The sequence below is a fragment of the Galleria mellonella genome, unplaced genomic scaffold (genome assembly GCF_026898425.1).
Source record: "Galleria mellonella isolate WM207_F2 unplaced genomic scaffold, CSIRO_AGI_GalMel_v1 utg184, whole genome shotgun sequence".
In the NCBI taxonomy this organism is placed as follows: domain Eukaryota; kingdom Metazoa; phylum Arthropoda; class Insecta; order Lepidoptera; family Pyralidae; genus Galleria; species Galleria mellonella.
In genome coordinates this window covers 3927634-3943884 of record NW_026442025.1, presented here as the reverse complement: position 1 = coordinate 3943884, position 16251 = coordinate 3927634, and the positions used below count along the sequence as shown (strand labels likewise).

At 31.9% G+C, this 16251-nt stretch overlaps 1 protein-coding gene across 1 annotated transcript in view; it reads left to right on the top strand.

The window, feature by feature from the left end:
• Window positions 1-3014: 3014 nt before the first annotated feature.
• Window positions 3015-16251, top strand: part of LOC113519324 (FMRFamide-related peptides-like) — a 45694-nt gene continuing 32457 nt past the window's right edge. Inside the window, exon 1 of the mRNA XM_052893953.1 lies at window positions 3015-3123. The gene's annotated coding sequence lies outside the window, so the exon portion shown is untranslated. The remainder of the gene's footprint in view (window positions 3124-16251) is intronic.

Below are 16251 nucleotides of genomic sequence, written 5' to 3'. Positions count from 1 at the left end.
TCACAGTGTATACTGTGAAGCTAATGATGCTATTGTTTACAAGCTACAGTCACTACTGTCCATCATGTCAGCTGTCACCTTGTTTTGTTTTCCACTCCACTCCACGCCGTATAATAATAATCTCATTATTCTATAGTACCCATGTCACATTTGCAATGGAGTGTGTGTCTATGGGGTCATGGTAAAGCAAAATAATTGGTTAAAGTTAATATTTACATAACCAATAAAGTAAGTTTTAAAATATTTATAGTCTAGTATTATTTAATTCATTAAACTTGTTTATCTCATTTCCTACTGTATAATTGTGGTAAAATTATATAAATTTAAATTATATTTAATGTTTGTTATATTATATATGTTATAATACAATAGTCATATGTTTATTTAACTGGAATACACCTAAATAGTGTAAATGGCGGATTTGAGACCACATGGTCTTATCTACCAGTTTATATGTTGAGTGAGTATATAAATAAGTCAATATGTTTGGTTTGTTTAACTATTATTTTACTTACTAATCTTTAACCGTGACTTGATCCACGTGACCGTCATATCTTATTGACCGTGATATTTAAGATTGTTATTTTAATTTAAAAACTAAACTATTCACACGATTTTGATAAAATTTGTATTAGACTAATCTGCAAATATATTCTTCCATATAAGAAATTAATTATGCAGTTAGGTTTATAACTGACGCAGTTATGGGGTAATAAACACAAAAAAAATACAACCAAGTCGATTGTAAAAGTAACCTACGTCCTTTTTCGTTTCACATAGTACGTGTAAACCAAAAGCGACAATAAACACTTTAATGAACAAACTGACTTGCATATTTGTAATATAATTGTGAATATTTATAAATAAAATTAATATTAATTAATTAATAATTATATTAATTATATAAATTAATATAATTATTAAAATAATAATATAATATAAATGATAATAACTTATATATGATTGATAACATTCGTTATTCACTTCAGTGATCGTTGATGTCTTTTGTAAGAGATCCACGAACGCCTCGCAAGGTCACACGTCACGACCAATCCAGTACAGTTCAGTGAGAATTTACTTCAATATTTTATTAATTATATTTAATGTAAAATGTATATTTATTATTTTTTTTATCTTTTACGCTGTATGGTTTATGATTTGTAAGAGACGGGATTTAGCGTGATCATTTTGGTAAACTGGTAATTTTATGTCAATTTAAGTAAATCATCATCATCATCACCACCATCATCATCATCACCTTATCTTCTTTATTTATTTTAAAATTCATAGTTATTATATTCTTATTCTTATATTACCTTTCCAATTAGTAAAGGTTGACTATATACAAACAAACAAGCAAGCAAACTCACTTTTACATTTACATATAATATTAGTAAGGATAATACAAAAAAAATATATAATATACCCAACCAAGTCGACCTCCTCGCGGTTCTCCCTGGAAACTATCATGGTTATTTCCTGATGAATTCATCATGATGGGCTAACTGGCCTGTTTTCATTCTCATCTATCACCCTTCACTGGTGCTCCGCCAGCGTATCCCGTTAGCGCATGCGGGGTCACCATACCATTTTCACCCATAAAAAAAAATACAAAAGTAATAGGGTTTTTATGTTTTTTTTTTTCTAAGTTCCCAGTTCAGAACTGGTTACCTTTCTTTACTCGTCGTTAGAGGCGATTACGTGAACTTAAAGGTCGAGGGACGGGTAGTAGCGTCCCTCTTAAAACCAAACTATTGCCAATCCACTCACTAAACGTGGCAACTACTGGTCAAATCATCCCAATGGTAAACCGTTATAAAGAATGTTCCAATTCCTTATGGCAGTCTATGGTGGAGGAGAGGTCTGTGTTCAGCAATGGACAGATAACTGCTGAAATTATGACGATAAAAAAAAATTGGATTGAATTGCATGACTCACTATTAAGGGTCCTGAATAGTTCCCTTAGTTGGCGTGAATTTACAGGGTACAGAGGAATAACACCTGAGTCCTCAGGAATGGCAACGCATGGGGGGTATCATGAGCGAAACAGTATACTCTGTTATGTCCATGCTACTGCTTAATGCTATAGGCATCTAGCAGTCAACTTTAGGATATCCAGAAACACTCGATGGCGGTTTGTAAATAAAAATATTTATGATTCGGTATAATATATAAAAAAAATATAGATAAATAGTTATTTCTTTTCTTTTTTCCGTTTGATTTTTTATACTTTATGCAATATTTTCACCTCTTTTAAACGAAATTAAATATTATTATTATCAAATGCATCTATTTGTTATATACTAATTTTACTAAAATTGAAGTCTTTTATAGTAAATCTAATATACAATGGAGACCGTGTATCAGCAAGCGTAGTGTAGGTGGAGTAACGATGTACGTAAAGCGGTTGGTAAAAAATGGAAACGAAGAGCTGATGGTCGTGCCTATGCTAAGTAGAGTGATTTAGGCCAAGCCTATGCCCAGTAGTGGACTAATTATGATTCTAGTAAGTCTTTAATTATTTATACATAAATTAATGTTTGCCATCGACATCACCAGAGGAAGACTTTGTACAAAAGTCGTTTGCTTGGGTACCTCTGTCCCATTCGTGTTTCAACCGCGAAGTAGTTGTGTTTGCATGGCTGTGTTTCGGTTTGAAGGGCGGGATATGGCGTGAATTTACAGGGTACAGAGGAATAACACCTGAGTCCTCAGGAATGGCAACGCATGGAGGGTATCGTGGACGAAACAGTATACTCTGTTATGTCCATGGTACTGTTCATGTCTATAGGCGACGGTTACCACTTTCCATGAGTGGGCCGTCAGCTTGTTTGCCATTCTAAGTTGTATAAAAAAAAAGAAAATGTAAAATTTTAATTTATGACAACAAAAAATATTTCCTTTTCCACGCAAGTGTACGCAACTGACCACCATAAACAACGGCTCATCCCACGTCTCTTGATCTCGTTCCAAGTGACGTCACCGCCATATCCCGTAGATAAAACCGTAGCGGGCCCGCCACCAAACCAAACTGAACGCGCGCCTGCTACGGCGTAGACGTGCTGCGCGGAGTTGTGCTACGAGCGCTCACAGAAAGTTTCGCTCTGGAATTACTTCACTTCGGTATGTATTCTTTAACATTATTATAATAGTTGTTAATAACAAGAAAACTGTGATGATGTTTATGATAAGTTTAAGTATATGTTTTTGTATATTTAACGTAGAAATTAAATTGTTAAATTGTACTTTTAAGTTTTAACTTAAAGGTAAACTTTATGAAATTATTAAATAAATTGTTCTCTTGTACAATTTCCTTTAAAAGAAAAAAAAATGTATAAAACAAAATTAATAAATAATTATTCTTAATTGTAATTTAAAATACAGTAAATATTAACTATAATTAGTGATAAAGTGCGTAAACTAACTTATGTACAAAATCGATCAATTTTTAAGTTTAAACTTAAAGGAAAACTCGACGACGTTAATAAATAAATAAATACATAATGAATAAATAAATACATAATAAATAAATAAATACATAATAATAAATAAATACTATTTTATTGTTTTCTACAAAGAAAAGCATAAAATGATATGAATAATCCTTACTGTACTTTAAAGTACGGCAAAGATTATAATAAAAGATATACAAGTAAGTAAATGAACTTATCTATAAAATAACTCCCTTCCAGTCAAACTAACGTAGTCGTTTAGGAAGTAGTGACATATTCTATATATTTTTTATATATTTTACTACAAAAATCATCTATAAAAATTAGTAAAACATTAATAAATATTAAATTAATTTCGCTATTCATTGCAACTAGCCTTCTAAGTAAGTATAGGTTGACAGTAACCATTTAAATATTATATTAACTCACAGAAAAATATATTTTAATGTTTTATTTTAAAATAAATAATTATTGTAAGAATAAATGTCAATTCAAAATTTTTCTTCGTTGAAAAAATCTATTATTAATTTTAATAATTAATTAATAATTTCAATCGTGAAATTGATTAAAAAAAAGGACTAATACAGGAGTAAATAAAAGAAATATTCATAAAAATCGGTTCAGAATTACTGTATTTATTCTGTAACATACAAAAGCAAAGACGAAATAATAAATTTCTTTCATTTAGAATTTGACAAAGATTAAAATCCGTTCACAATTGAAACGGAGAAATCGACGGACATACTGTACATAAATATATATATGTATTCTCGTCTATATATACAATCGAACATAAAACCGTCTCCTTGTTTGAAGTATTATATCCTATGATATTGCAGGCGTTCATAGGCTACGGTAACCGCTTACCATCAGGTGGGCCGTATGCTTGTCTGCTACCTCAGTGGTATAAAAAAAAGTTGGTTAAAAATATCTTAAATCAAAAATAAACTTACTCTCAAGATATAAAATACTTTTTCTTTGTATAATATTTACAGTTGCAGTTTGTTCTTTATCACTACCATCTGTATCAGCCCTTATCCCTCCACTACTAAATATAGAACAAATGCCATAGTATGGCGATCTATGGAATAATCCCATAATTTATGGCAATATGGATATCTCGTCTTTTAACTATAAATATTAACTTATTTAATAGGTATGTATTTATTATATATATTTATTCATTAGTACATATATGTGTACATGGCGGACTTAATGCTGAAAGCATTCTCTCCCAATCAACCATAGGGAAGTGTCAGAATACTCGAATGCGGTACTACTAATTATTGATATATATACATACTAAAATTACATATATAAACGAATAAACATATATAAATATGAAATATACTTACATTTTTTTTATACAACTTAGAATGGCAAACAAGCTGACGGCCCACCTGATGGAAAGTGGTAACCGTCGCCTATATACATGAGCAGTACCATGGACATAACAGAGTATACTGTTTCGATACCCCCATGCGTTGTCATTCCTGAGGACACAGGTGTTATTCCTCTGTACCCAGTAAATTCACGTAATATCCCACCCTTCAAACCGAAACACAGCCATGCAAACACAACTACTTCACGGTTGAAACACGAATGGGACAGACCCAAGCAATTGACTTTTGTACAAAGTCTCCCTCTGGTATATGACATATACTATATTATACACGAAATTTAGAATAATATAAAGTATTTACTGCTCGGATAAAGTAAAAAAGTGAGCATGAACGGTTTTTTTGTATTATATTGTACGTAGAATTGTTTTTACCTTCTGTATAAAGGTAATTTAGATTACTATTTGTAACTCAAGGATGAATTCTCCTTCCTTCCTCATGGGTATCGTAAGAGGCGACTAAGGGAATTTATTGGTCGAAGGATGGGTTCTTCTTAAATCATTATCGAAAGCTTAGCTGCGGTTGCCAACCCATCTGCTAAGCGTGACGAGTACTGGCAAATCCCTCTTTATAGGGGAGGTCTATATTCAACATTGGACAGTTAATAGTTGTAATGATGATGATGATGATGATAAGTTTTTTTTATACATCTTAGAATGGTAAACAAGCTGACGGCCCACCTGATGGAAAGTGGTAACCGTCGCCTATAGACATGAGCGGTACCATGGGCATAACAGAGTATACTGTTTCGCCCATGATACCCGCCATGCGTTGCCATTCCTGAGGACTCGGGTGTTATTCCTCTGTACTCAGTAAATTCACGCCATATCTCACTCTTCAAACCGAAACACAGCCATGCAAACACAACTGCTTCACGGTTGATACACGAATGGGACAGCGGTACCCAAGCAATCGACTTGTACAAAGTCTCCCTCTGCTAAAAAACAATTATTACATATATACTTGTCACCAATCAATTAATGGAAAAATTATAATACTTTTTTTTTATAAATACCTATTTATTTATTTATTTTAGGAAACATACAGCCTGATTAAATCAATAGATATTCAATGTATATTTATATTTATATATGTTATATTTATACGAATACTATAAGGAGGAAAAATTTTATTGTTTATTTACAAAATGCAAACTCAAAAACTACTCAATCGATTTAATATTTTTTTCACATATAGAAAGCTACATTATCAGCTAATATTATAGGCTATATATCATTTTTCAAAAATTCTATCTATCCACGCTGCCGGGTTGGATTGCTAGTGGATAGATACAAAAAAAAAAACTTAACATCAAAACAAACAAACATACTCATAAATATATTTGTATTGTGTGAGGATTGGATCCGCAACCTTTACTTAACTTTATAAATTAGTAAGGATTCATAAGGCTTAAGTAATAAAGTGTGTGGATTAAGCTTATCTATTTAGTGAAATATTTCGAGGGGCCATTCTATAAATATACTGCGGCATATGGGCATTGTTCTTACATATATATGTTCCTTACTTTATTTTATTGATGTAATATATTTCAAAGTATTTTTTTATGCAACTTAGAATGGCTATCAAGTTGACGACCCACCTGTTAGAAAGTAGTAACCGTGGCCTATAGACATGAGAAGTACTATGGACATAACAGAGTATACTGTTTCGCCCATGATACCCCCCATGCATTGCCATTCCTAAGGAGTTAGGTTATTCCTCTGTACCCAGTAAATTCATGCCATATCCCACCCTTCAAACCGAAACACAGCCATGCAAATACAACTACTTCACGATTGAAACTCAAGCAAACGACTTTTGTACAAAGTCTCCCTCTGGTAAAATTGACTAAAATAGGTGTTATCTTGCAGAAGTTCATATCACTGTTTACTTGATTAGAATTATATATATATATATATATATATATATATATATATATATATATATATATATATATATTATTCATATAGAACCATATGTATATATATCTGAAAACTATCCAAAATTGGAAAATATTAAAAATCAAACTGCATGCCTTTCTGTTGGAAAACTGTATTTATAAAATAAATGAATTTTAGAGATATATTAATTGTGAGTTGTATGTAGTTGCTTGTGTTTTTTTTGACTGAAATTGTTATTATTATTAATTCATTGCTTGTATCTGACATTGTTTATATGTAAAACTCCTATCATATTCGACACAATGTAATATTGTTATGAATAAATTGAATTGAATTGAATATATATATGACCATGAATGACCATTGCTATTTCTATTACAAGTATCATAACCTTATTAGCCATCAATCTCCGACTACCATTTTATTTGTGCACGTTTTACAACACGTGTTTTACTTCTAAATGAAATATCTTCAGGCAAATTATTAGATTGCTGCTCGGAGCCTAATGTAATACGAGTATAATTAAAGATTGTCCCAAAAAAAAAACTAATTTCGGTAATAGCAAAAGCAGTCATTTGAATATAATAACTAAACTACTATATCGATTTCGATAAAATTTCTATTGCACCAATCTGTAAGTATATCTTTTCAGATTAAAAAAGAATTTTCCAAATTCAAATCGGTTTAGAACTGACGGAGTTATGAGGTAACAAATATAAAAAAAATACAACCGAATTGAGAACTTTCTTCTTTTTAAAGTCGGTAGATAAATGTGAAAGTAAATTTGTTATTACATATTGGCATCTTAACGGCTTATAGTTAAAAACCTGCAACGCACAAGCGACTCCTCTCGTATTGCAGGTAATCATGAGCGACAGTAGCCGCTTACCATCAGGTGGACCGTCTACTCATTTGTTCCTCTAACAATAAAAAAAAAATATTGAAATCGCATCTAATTTAGTATTATAATATATATGTGATACTGAAACAAACATATAGATAGACAGACAAACAATAATTTATAATAATTATTGCTTTGGAATCTACTGTTCTTGTTAAAACGTATATTATATAAATTTTTCCTTAATATCTCTTATGTTAACGTCTGATATAATGATCACTACATGTAGGTATGTACATACATTGTCAAGTTACAACTTTATTACATTAATAAGATTCCTATTGTTGTAAACAGCTTAAAATAGCAAATTTTAATAATAATAGTTTGTCATCTCCTCTCCTTAAGAGGGGAGATGTATTATTATGAATTTTTGTTGAAATTTAAAACAATAATAATATTGTTTTTAAAAATACTAAATTATAAATTCTATTAAAATATTAATATTAACGTCGGTCAGAATTCCTGTTTTATCACAGGACTGATAAATATTTTTTTTATTTTAAAGTTTCAAGTTAAAAATTTTTTTTTAAGCATTAAGTAACTTTTTTTTTTTAAGTCTAGACTATAGATTAATATATAGTTGCCTTGCATAAATAAGGTCGCGGGTTCGATTCTCATTAGACCGATTTAGGGCCGCAATCTTCCAGGCTTTGTGTAATTATTTATTTTAGATAATTTGGATCCATTTTTGTTAGTAAGTGTACTTAAAGACTATGTTAATACTTAATCACTAATAATGATCTAGTCCTCTCTTATTTACAAACATGTTCATTTACTATACTGTACTTATTAACAATTCTGCAGTAAGTCCTGTAATATTGGTGGTGGTAATGGAGTGTTAAATAAATAAATAAATACTGATTTATGTAACTAAAGCTATGAAATACAACTAGTATAGAATAAGGATAGAAAAAAAAACAACATATCATTATTATCCTTTCCTAACATAGTAACTCAGCCCCCAACATTAACTCAGGATGTATATAGGTATAATAAGACAATTATAGCGATTCTAATGTCTCTGTCAAATGGCAGTAATAAAATATGTAAGCAGCGAAGACTTGGATCGTATCCAGTTTTTAACGGTATTCAGTTAAATAGGAGATAAGAGAATGGAATGTGATTAAAATAATTTTCCAACCATAAGTACAATTTTTTTTATAAAAACAATGACTTCGATCTTAATTAGGCAGACAGATCAGAGCGAGACTTTGTACAAAAGTCGTAAATTCACAGGTTACAGAGGAATAACACCCAAGTCTTCGGGAATGACAACGCATGGGAGGTACCATGGGTGAAACAGTATTCTCTGTTATGTCTATGGTACTATTAATGTCTATAGGCGACGGTTACCACTTTCCACCAGGTGGGCTATCAGCTTGTTTGCCATTCTAAGTTGCATAAAAAAAAACGACAGGAAAATCTAAATGTTTTGTAGATATATGAGCCACATTAGATTGAAAATAATTGAGTTTATAACAACCTTAGTTGATTACCACAAATAATGATCATTTAACAAGATATAGAGCAAGCAAAATGTTTATTTATTATTTATAATATACACTTTATTGCACCAAGTTAAAAGAAAAATAACAAATACAGTAAATATTAATGAGAAGTGATACAAAAGGCGGCCTTATCGCTAAGCAATCTCTTCCAGACGACCTAAAAATACTGAGGTGTTAGTTTCTGTGAGGGGTAACAATTTTTTTATTGAATACTAACTTTTTTGCTCGTTACTTCCTGCACTTGCATTTCAACAGTAGAAAATTCAATGAAACCACTTCTAGATAACATATCGAGATAAAAGATACACCATTTTTTAAGTTAGCACATCAGAAATAAAACTGTAAAAGCTGCATCCAGTTTAGAGCAATAGTTACATGATGCCGTTACATGTATATTGCTAATGATCATCATCATCATCTTTAACTGTCCACTGTTGAACATAATCTTAGGGAGTTTTGCCAGTAAATGCTACGCTTAGCAGGAGATTGGTAATGACAGTTAGGTTTTGGAGATGTTTAGAGAGAGACGTCGCTGCCCATCCCTCGCCCTTCCTTAGTCGCCTCTTACGACACCCACGGGAAAGGAAGGGGTGGTCTATTCTATGCCGGGATCATATGGAACAAATATATATTATCAAAACATACAAATATAAATACACATACATACAGGATTATATACTGTAATACCAATATATTTAAACTTCTCATACGACATGATTCCAGTGTTTCCATTATCTTTACAAACGGACATACCCACGAATATAAATGTTTGTCAAGTTTTCATATAAATTGTACTTCAAAAGCTTTAACAATAGAAAAGAGAAATTTTTCAACTAAAAGACAATTAGCCATTGTGAAATACATTAATTGAAAAAGTTCGAGATACAAATTGTAATTTCCCGGATTATTTAATTTGAGGGACGTTTTAAGAAGTTTCCCACATTCTTTGTTACTAGTTTATTTCAATTGTAGTGGTTAAATCACAAAATGGAAATACACTGTTAAATGAAGAAGTTTACAGAAAAGAGAGAAAGAAAGAAATATAATTTATTTAATGACATACATAGACATTACAGCAACTAACAATTAAACAAATTCTAGTCATTAAAAAGGCTCTTACTCAGCATGTGTAGGGAGTCCTTACCTGATCTTCCGTAGGAGCCTGTACAAAGAATGCTATGCGCAACAATGAAATTAAATAACAAACAATAATAAGACAAATATAAGGGGTAGACTCCTTAGAGTATATAAATAGAGTGTATCCATACAAATGCTTCAAGAAAAACGGGTCAACTTTTTCATACAATTTTGCGTGAAAAATAGTAATGAATGTTTCCTTTATAACTTGCATATTTATATAGCTTTATAATTTTTGCATTTATTTAATACGTAAAGTCTAGTTTTTTTTTTTTATTAAATAATTGAATATAGATATATCAATCATATAGAACACTGATAAAAAACAAGTTAGCCAATTTGACAATTGCCTATCAAAAAGTTTACCTGTTTTTGAGACTCGATTTATATAGAAAGTATAAAACATATATGGTATACATGCAATATATATTTATCTATATAGATACATAATAAGTGATATAAAGAAAAGAAAATATAAATCTGTAATTTATTGGTGAAGTGTGGTACAAGTAAACTGACATAGTTAAAGTTAAAAACATATTTATTAAAAAAAAAAATGTAACTAAGCATTTATGTATGCCTAGTATTCACTTTATTCATTGAGTTTGTTGAAAGATTTTTTTTAATTATATTATTTTATCAGCCTTTAACTGTCCACTGCTGAACATAAGCCTTCCGCATAAAGGGAGTTTTGCCAGTAGTTGCCACACTTGGCAGGCGGGTTGATAACCGCAGTTAGGTTTTTACAGATGTTTAAAGAGGAACGCTGCTGCCTATCCCTCCACCATAAGCTTCCTTAGTCATCTCTTACGACACCCACAGAAAAGGAAGGGATGGCCATTTTATGCCACGAAGAATGAAATAATAACTCGATATTTATTAATAAAATTTTATAATTAAATTTATAACATAAGATTTTATTATTATATAATTTATTTAACTTTAACCTTAATTGTCACGATAATTATGATGTAAATAATATTTTGTATACAGAATAACGCGCGTAAAACCACGGGATACATCTAGTATAAACTAAAGATAGAAAAATGTTTTATTATTATATTTATAATATTATGGAATGAGCTCCCTGCCGAGGTTTTCCCAAGAGACTACAGCATGGGGTTCTTCAAAAGGGGGGTAAAGAGGTTTCTTCACGGTCGGCTACGCGCACTTAATACCTCTGGTATTGCAGGCGTTCATAGGCTACGGTAACCGCTTACCATTAGTTGGGCCGTATGCTTGTTTGCCATCTCAGTGGTATAAAAAAAAGCATTTTACATTAGGAAAAATGTTACATTATTATTATATTATTTCTTAAGATCGTATCTCAGCCTCTAACAATCACTTTAATCTCTATCATCACCACCGGCATCATCATGATTAATACTAACAAACTTAACCTGTGATGTATTACACTTGTATATAAAACAACTAAGGTACGTGTAGTCTTTAATCCATTCAGTAACTGAGAATTACATCTTAAATTCCTAATTGGTTAAACTGACCATTGTCTGCGGGCCACAGGTGTTAGGTCTCTTTGTCCGCCCGTGTATCCGATACCGGATGCTAAATGTGATCTTCAAACGTCATCCATCATGACCCTTTGTTTTGAATATAAGGTAGGATTATGTAAATGTCGTACTGTAGAAATGAAATATTATGGTGTTTATACAGCTATTAATTTTTACCCTCGACTTCGTCCGAGATATGTTGACTGAACGGGACAAATAATAACCTTATATCCTTCTCTAAGTGGAGATGGGCAGGTCATATAGTGAGGTACAAAGATAAAAGGTTGACTCTCCAAACAACAAAATGGCGAGGTCCAGCAGTAAAAAGAAATGTTGGAAGGCAAAGAAAGAGATGGGCAGATGACATAATAAAGACAGCAGGAAAAAACTGGACAAATATTGCTATAGATAAGGAGAAGTGGAAAAAGATGGAGGAGGCTTTTATCCTTGGGGACCACTGAAGTGGATAAAAAGCTATAATAATAATAATAATCCTTCTTTAATCCTAATAGTTCGTGTATATCTAATTTCATGACGATTCGTTGACTCGTTAAGATGTAATGATGTAACAAATAAACAAACTCATTTTCATATATAATAGTTAGAATTTTATAGTTAGTTAGTATTATATTTAATATATGTATTACTTAGCGAGCTATGGAGAGGGTTTGATGGATGGAGTTTCTTTGCGTGAACGACTCCGAAATGAGGATTTCCGCAAAAGAACCAAAGTGACCGACATAGCCTGTAAGATTGCTGAAAAATTGATAAACTGAAGTCGCAATGGGCTTTTTTTTATGGTTTGGGGTACAGTATTTAAGGCATCCCATCCTCGCTATTGGATAGGGGTGACGGAATGCCTATACAAGAGGGTACATTGTGGGCGCAGTTTAGACGCAATATTTGAGGAGCATTAGGAAGGTACTACGGCCGGATACTGCAACAAATGAGTATGTGGTCGGCTCCCGAACTGGCGACCTCTGCTGTCTACCGGTTCCCAATTCGGAGGAAGACCGATCACAGGCCGTAAAAGATGACGCAGGACGTCTATCGCAATGGGCTGGTCACATAGTTCAAAGAACCGACTACTGATGGGGAAGAAAGACAGTGTAGAACAAAAGCATTCCATTATTACCTATTAAAAAAAAAACGTAATTATTCTGAGTAACTGTGGATGGCTCGCCCTCTGCTACGTTGGATTCCAGAATGCTCGGCGAAATCTGGAATGTTAACTGATACAGTATGCCTCTAACTACTAACCCGTTATTAGAAATAAATAGATTAATCTATACAGTTCATAAAAAATAAAATACATAAAGTTTCAATTGGTTTTCCACGATTTCCAAAAATATTTCTTCGCTCTTTTAAAATATATTAAAATTTTGTATTTCCTTCAATGTTTTTCGAAACTTGTTTTATATTTAATGGATCATGATATCAAAGAAAGGATTAGGGAACGAGACCGTGACGTGAGATTGAACGGGAACTTTCTCGGTATTGCGGTTACTTTTAAAATATTCAAAATACCGTAATCGTCTTTTTCGGAAATATAGTATAAAGAAATCGGAATTCATTTTTATAATTAAATTGTGTATTTCAAATCACATGTTATATGTATTAATAGTACGGACACATGGTTTTTGAATTCTAAAACTGTATTTATTCGTATATTTATTTACCTGCACTTAAAAGGCCGGCAGCACACCTGCAATGCCGCTGGTGTTGTGGGTGATCATGGGCGGCGGTAGTCACTTACCGTCAGGTGAGCCGCATGCTCGTTTGCCCCCTGTGTTGTAAAAAAAAACCTGCACCTGCACTAACGGTATACACTGGAGGGGGGGTCAGTGAGAGATGATAGGTGAAAATAAAAAGGCAGCTCAGTTAACCCATCGTGATGGGGGGGTGGGGGGGGAGGAAAGGGATTGTTAACAATTGAGTTTGACAGCCCCATTGCTAGCAATGTGCCCTATTAGGTCGAGCTCCACGTGGTTCTTATAAAACTATAGTGAACAATTCTTGTTGAAATCATCACGATGGGCTAACTGGCCTGCTTCAGCATATTTTAATATTTTTAATATATATTTAATAACAATTTGTGTTTTGTACTGTTCCGAAATTTTGGAATGTATTTCATGGTAAATCCTCAGGATTGTTACAAGTGGTGCAATAAAAAGAGATCTATGCCCAGCTAAATAGACAGATAGATGCTAACGATTGAAGAATTTTTTTAGTGTATGTTTAATTTAGTAAAGAGAGATTATACAATACGATTTATTTTGTTCACGCGCCATTTAGGAGCGATTGCTTTTTTATTCTTATCTTTAGCATATGACAGATGATTGACTAGGTATACTGTATTTCGTAACAATCATCTGGAATCTCGTGAACTGAGTTGGAAACTAGTAAACAACATGGGGAGATACAAACTGCTGTTTCGTTGCTAAATTGTTATTAACGAAAACACTGCTTTATATATTTTGCCACATATATACATACACATAGACATACCTACTATTTAGCTCTGGGAGAAAATAAAGGAACACTTGTAAACAACATTTTATTAAGTATTTCGGGCATCCAATATTACAATACAAGAAAACATGTCTGTTCGGTACGGTAACTATTCACAGTCATGACATAAAAATAAAACATTTGTTGGGTTTTAATTATGGGTGAAAATGGCATGGTAACCCCGCCTGAGCTAACAACCTGGCGGCTACGCTGGCGGAGCACCAGTGAAGGGTGATAGCTGAGAATGAAAACAGGCCAGTTAGCCCATCATGATGAATCCATCAGGAATTAACCATGATAGTTTCCAGGGGTAACCGCTGTATATATATATATATATATATATATATAAATTCAAATCATCTTCATTCAAATAGACTTATTTACAAGTATTTTTAAATCGTATTTTTTTATCTACTGCACGGTTCCGAAGTTTGTTATCTGTTGAGAAGAGCCCGCAAGAAACTTAACAGTTACTCTTTCAAAAAGTACGTGGTCGTTAAAAGGCCGTGCGAGATCTGCTAACACCAAGCACATTTGTTCTTCAAGTAATCGTTTAGTGTGTAATAGGCTTTGTTCAATAAAAGTTTTAATAACAGTTTTAAACTTATTAAAAGGCAGATACAAAATATCCTTCGGTATCTTATTATAACATTTAATGTCTCTTCCCATAAAAGATCTATTAACTTTTTCTGAACGATACTTCGGAATAGCAAGTTTATTAGTTTAGTACCTAGTATTAATATTATCGAGAACGCTGTTTTTAAGAAACAGTTGAAGATTCCTACGTATATACAAAATGTTTATTTTATTTTTATTTTTATTTATTCTTGATTGCATAATAAAATTTTGTACAAATGGCGAGCTTAATGCCATATGGCATTCTCTACCAGCTAACCATTGGGTAAAAACAGAAAGCGTATAAAGGGCAGATATATAAATATTTGTGTAATATTACACATATTCTAGGTTCAATCTATAAATAGCCTACGCGAATAAAATATTATAGCTAAAAATATGATAGCTAAATTTAGCATGTAGTCAATTTTTATAATAAATTTCATTAAAATCCTAAAAGGCTTAACCCGTTTAAGTGAAAAACAATGTTTGTTAAATTGAATAATAAACAGCCTTCATACATTTTCACAAACTTTCACATATATAATATATTACCACTTAATCTGAATTGTGGGTTGCTGTCCTCTTTAATATTACAAATGTGAGAGTGAGTTTGTTTATTTCTTACCTTTAGCGCCTTAATGGTTTAATCAAGCGATTCCTAAAGTGGCTTCCGCGGAACATAAGGGTTCCGTGTAAAAGTCACCAGGGTCCCGCGAAATTATTTATACAATGAAATAATTTCATTCTTCATATTAAAAGTTAAAGGAAACTATAAGGTGGTATACTTTTAAAATATTTCTAATAATCATTTGATATGTTAATTCATATTGATCTCTTGAATATTTGGTATTAAAGATGTCTTTTTCATATGTATATACTGTTTGTGTGTTGATAAAATAAATTCTATTAACCTTTTGTCTGTTCTCCACAGCCTGCAAATATTTCAATAATTGATTTTTTATCCCATTTTAATCGTTTTTGTCACGGAATGTGAACTGATACCTTCTGACCAAATATTATATATTTGGTCTTGTCAAACATTTCCTTTTTATACCAAAGTTCATATGGTGTTTTATATGTTCATATTATTTACTCGACTCGTACCAATTCTGTTTATTATGAATACGGTTATATTGACGGCTTCTGCCCGTAATTCTTTATTTAGACCACTGTCTGCCAACGTACTACAGATAATTTTATTATGCTTCATTCTGTATAGTTTATTATTCGTTTTTATTATATTCATACTATATTTAATATATTATTTTTATTTATTTATTCGGAATGAGTAAATATATCGAAATAAATATAT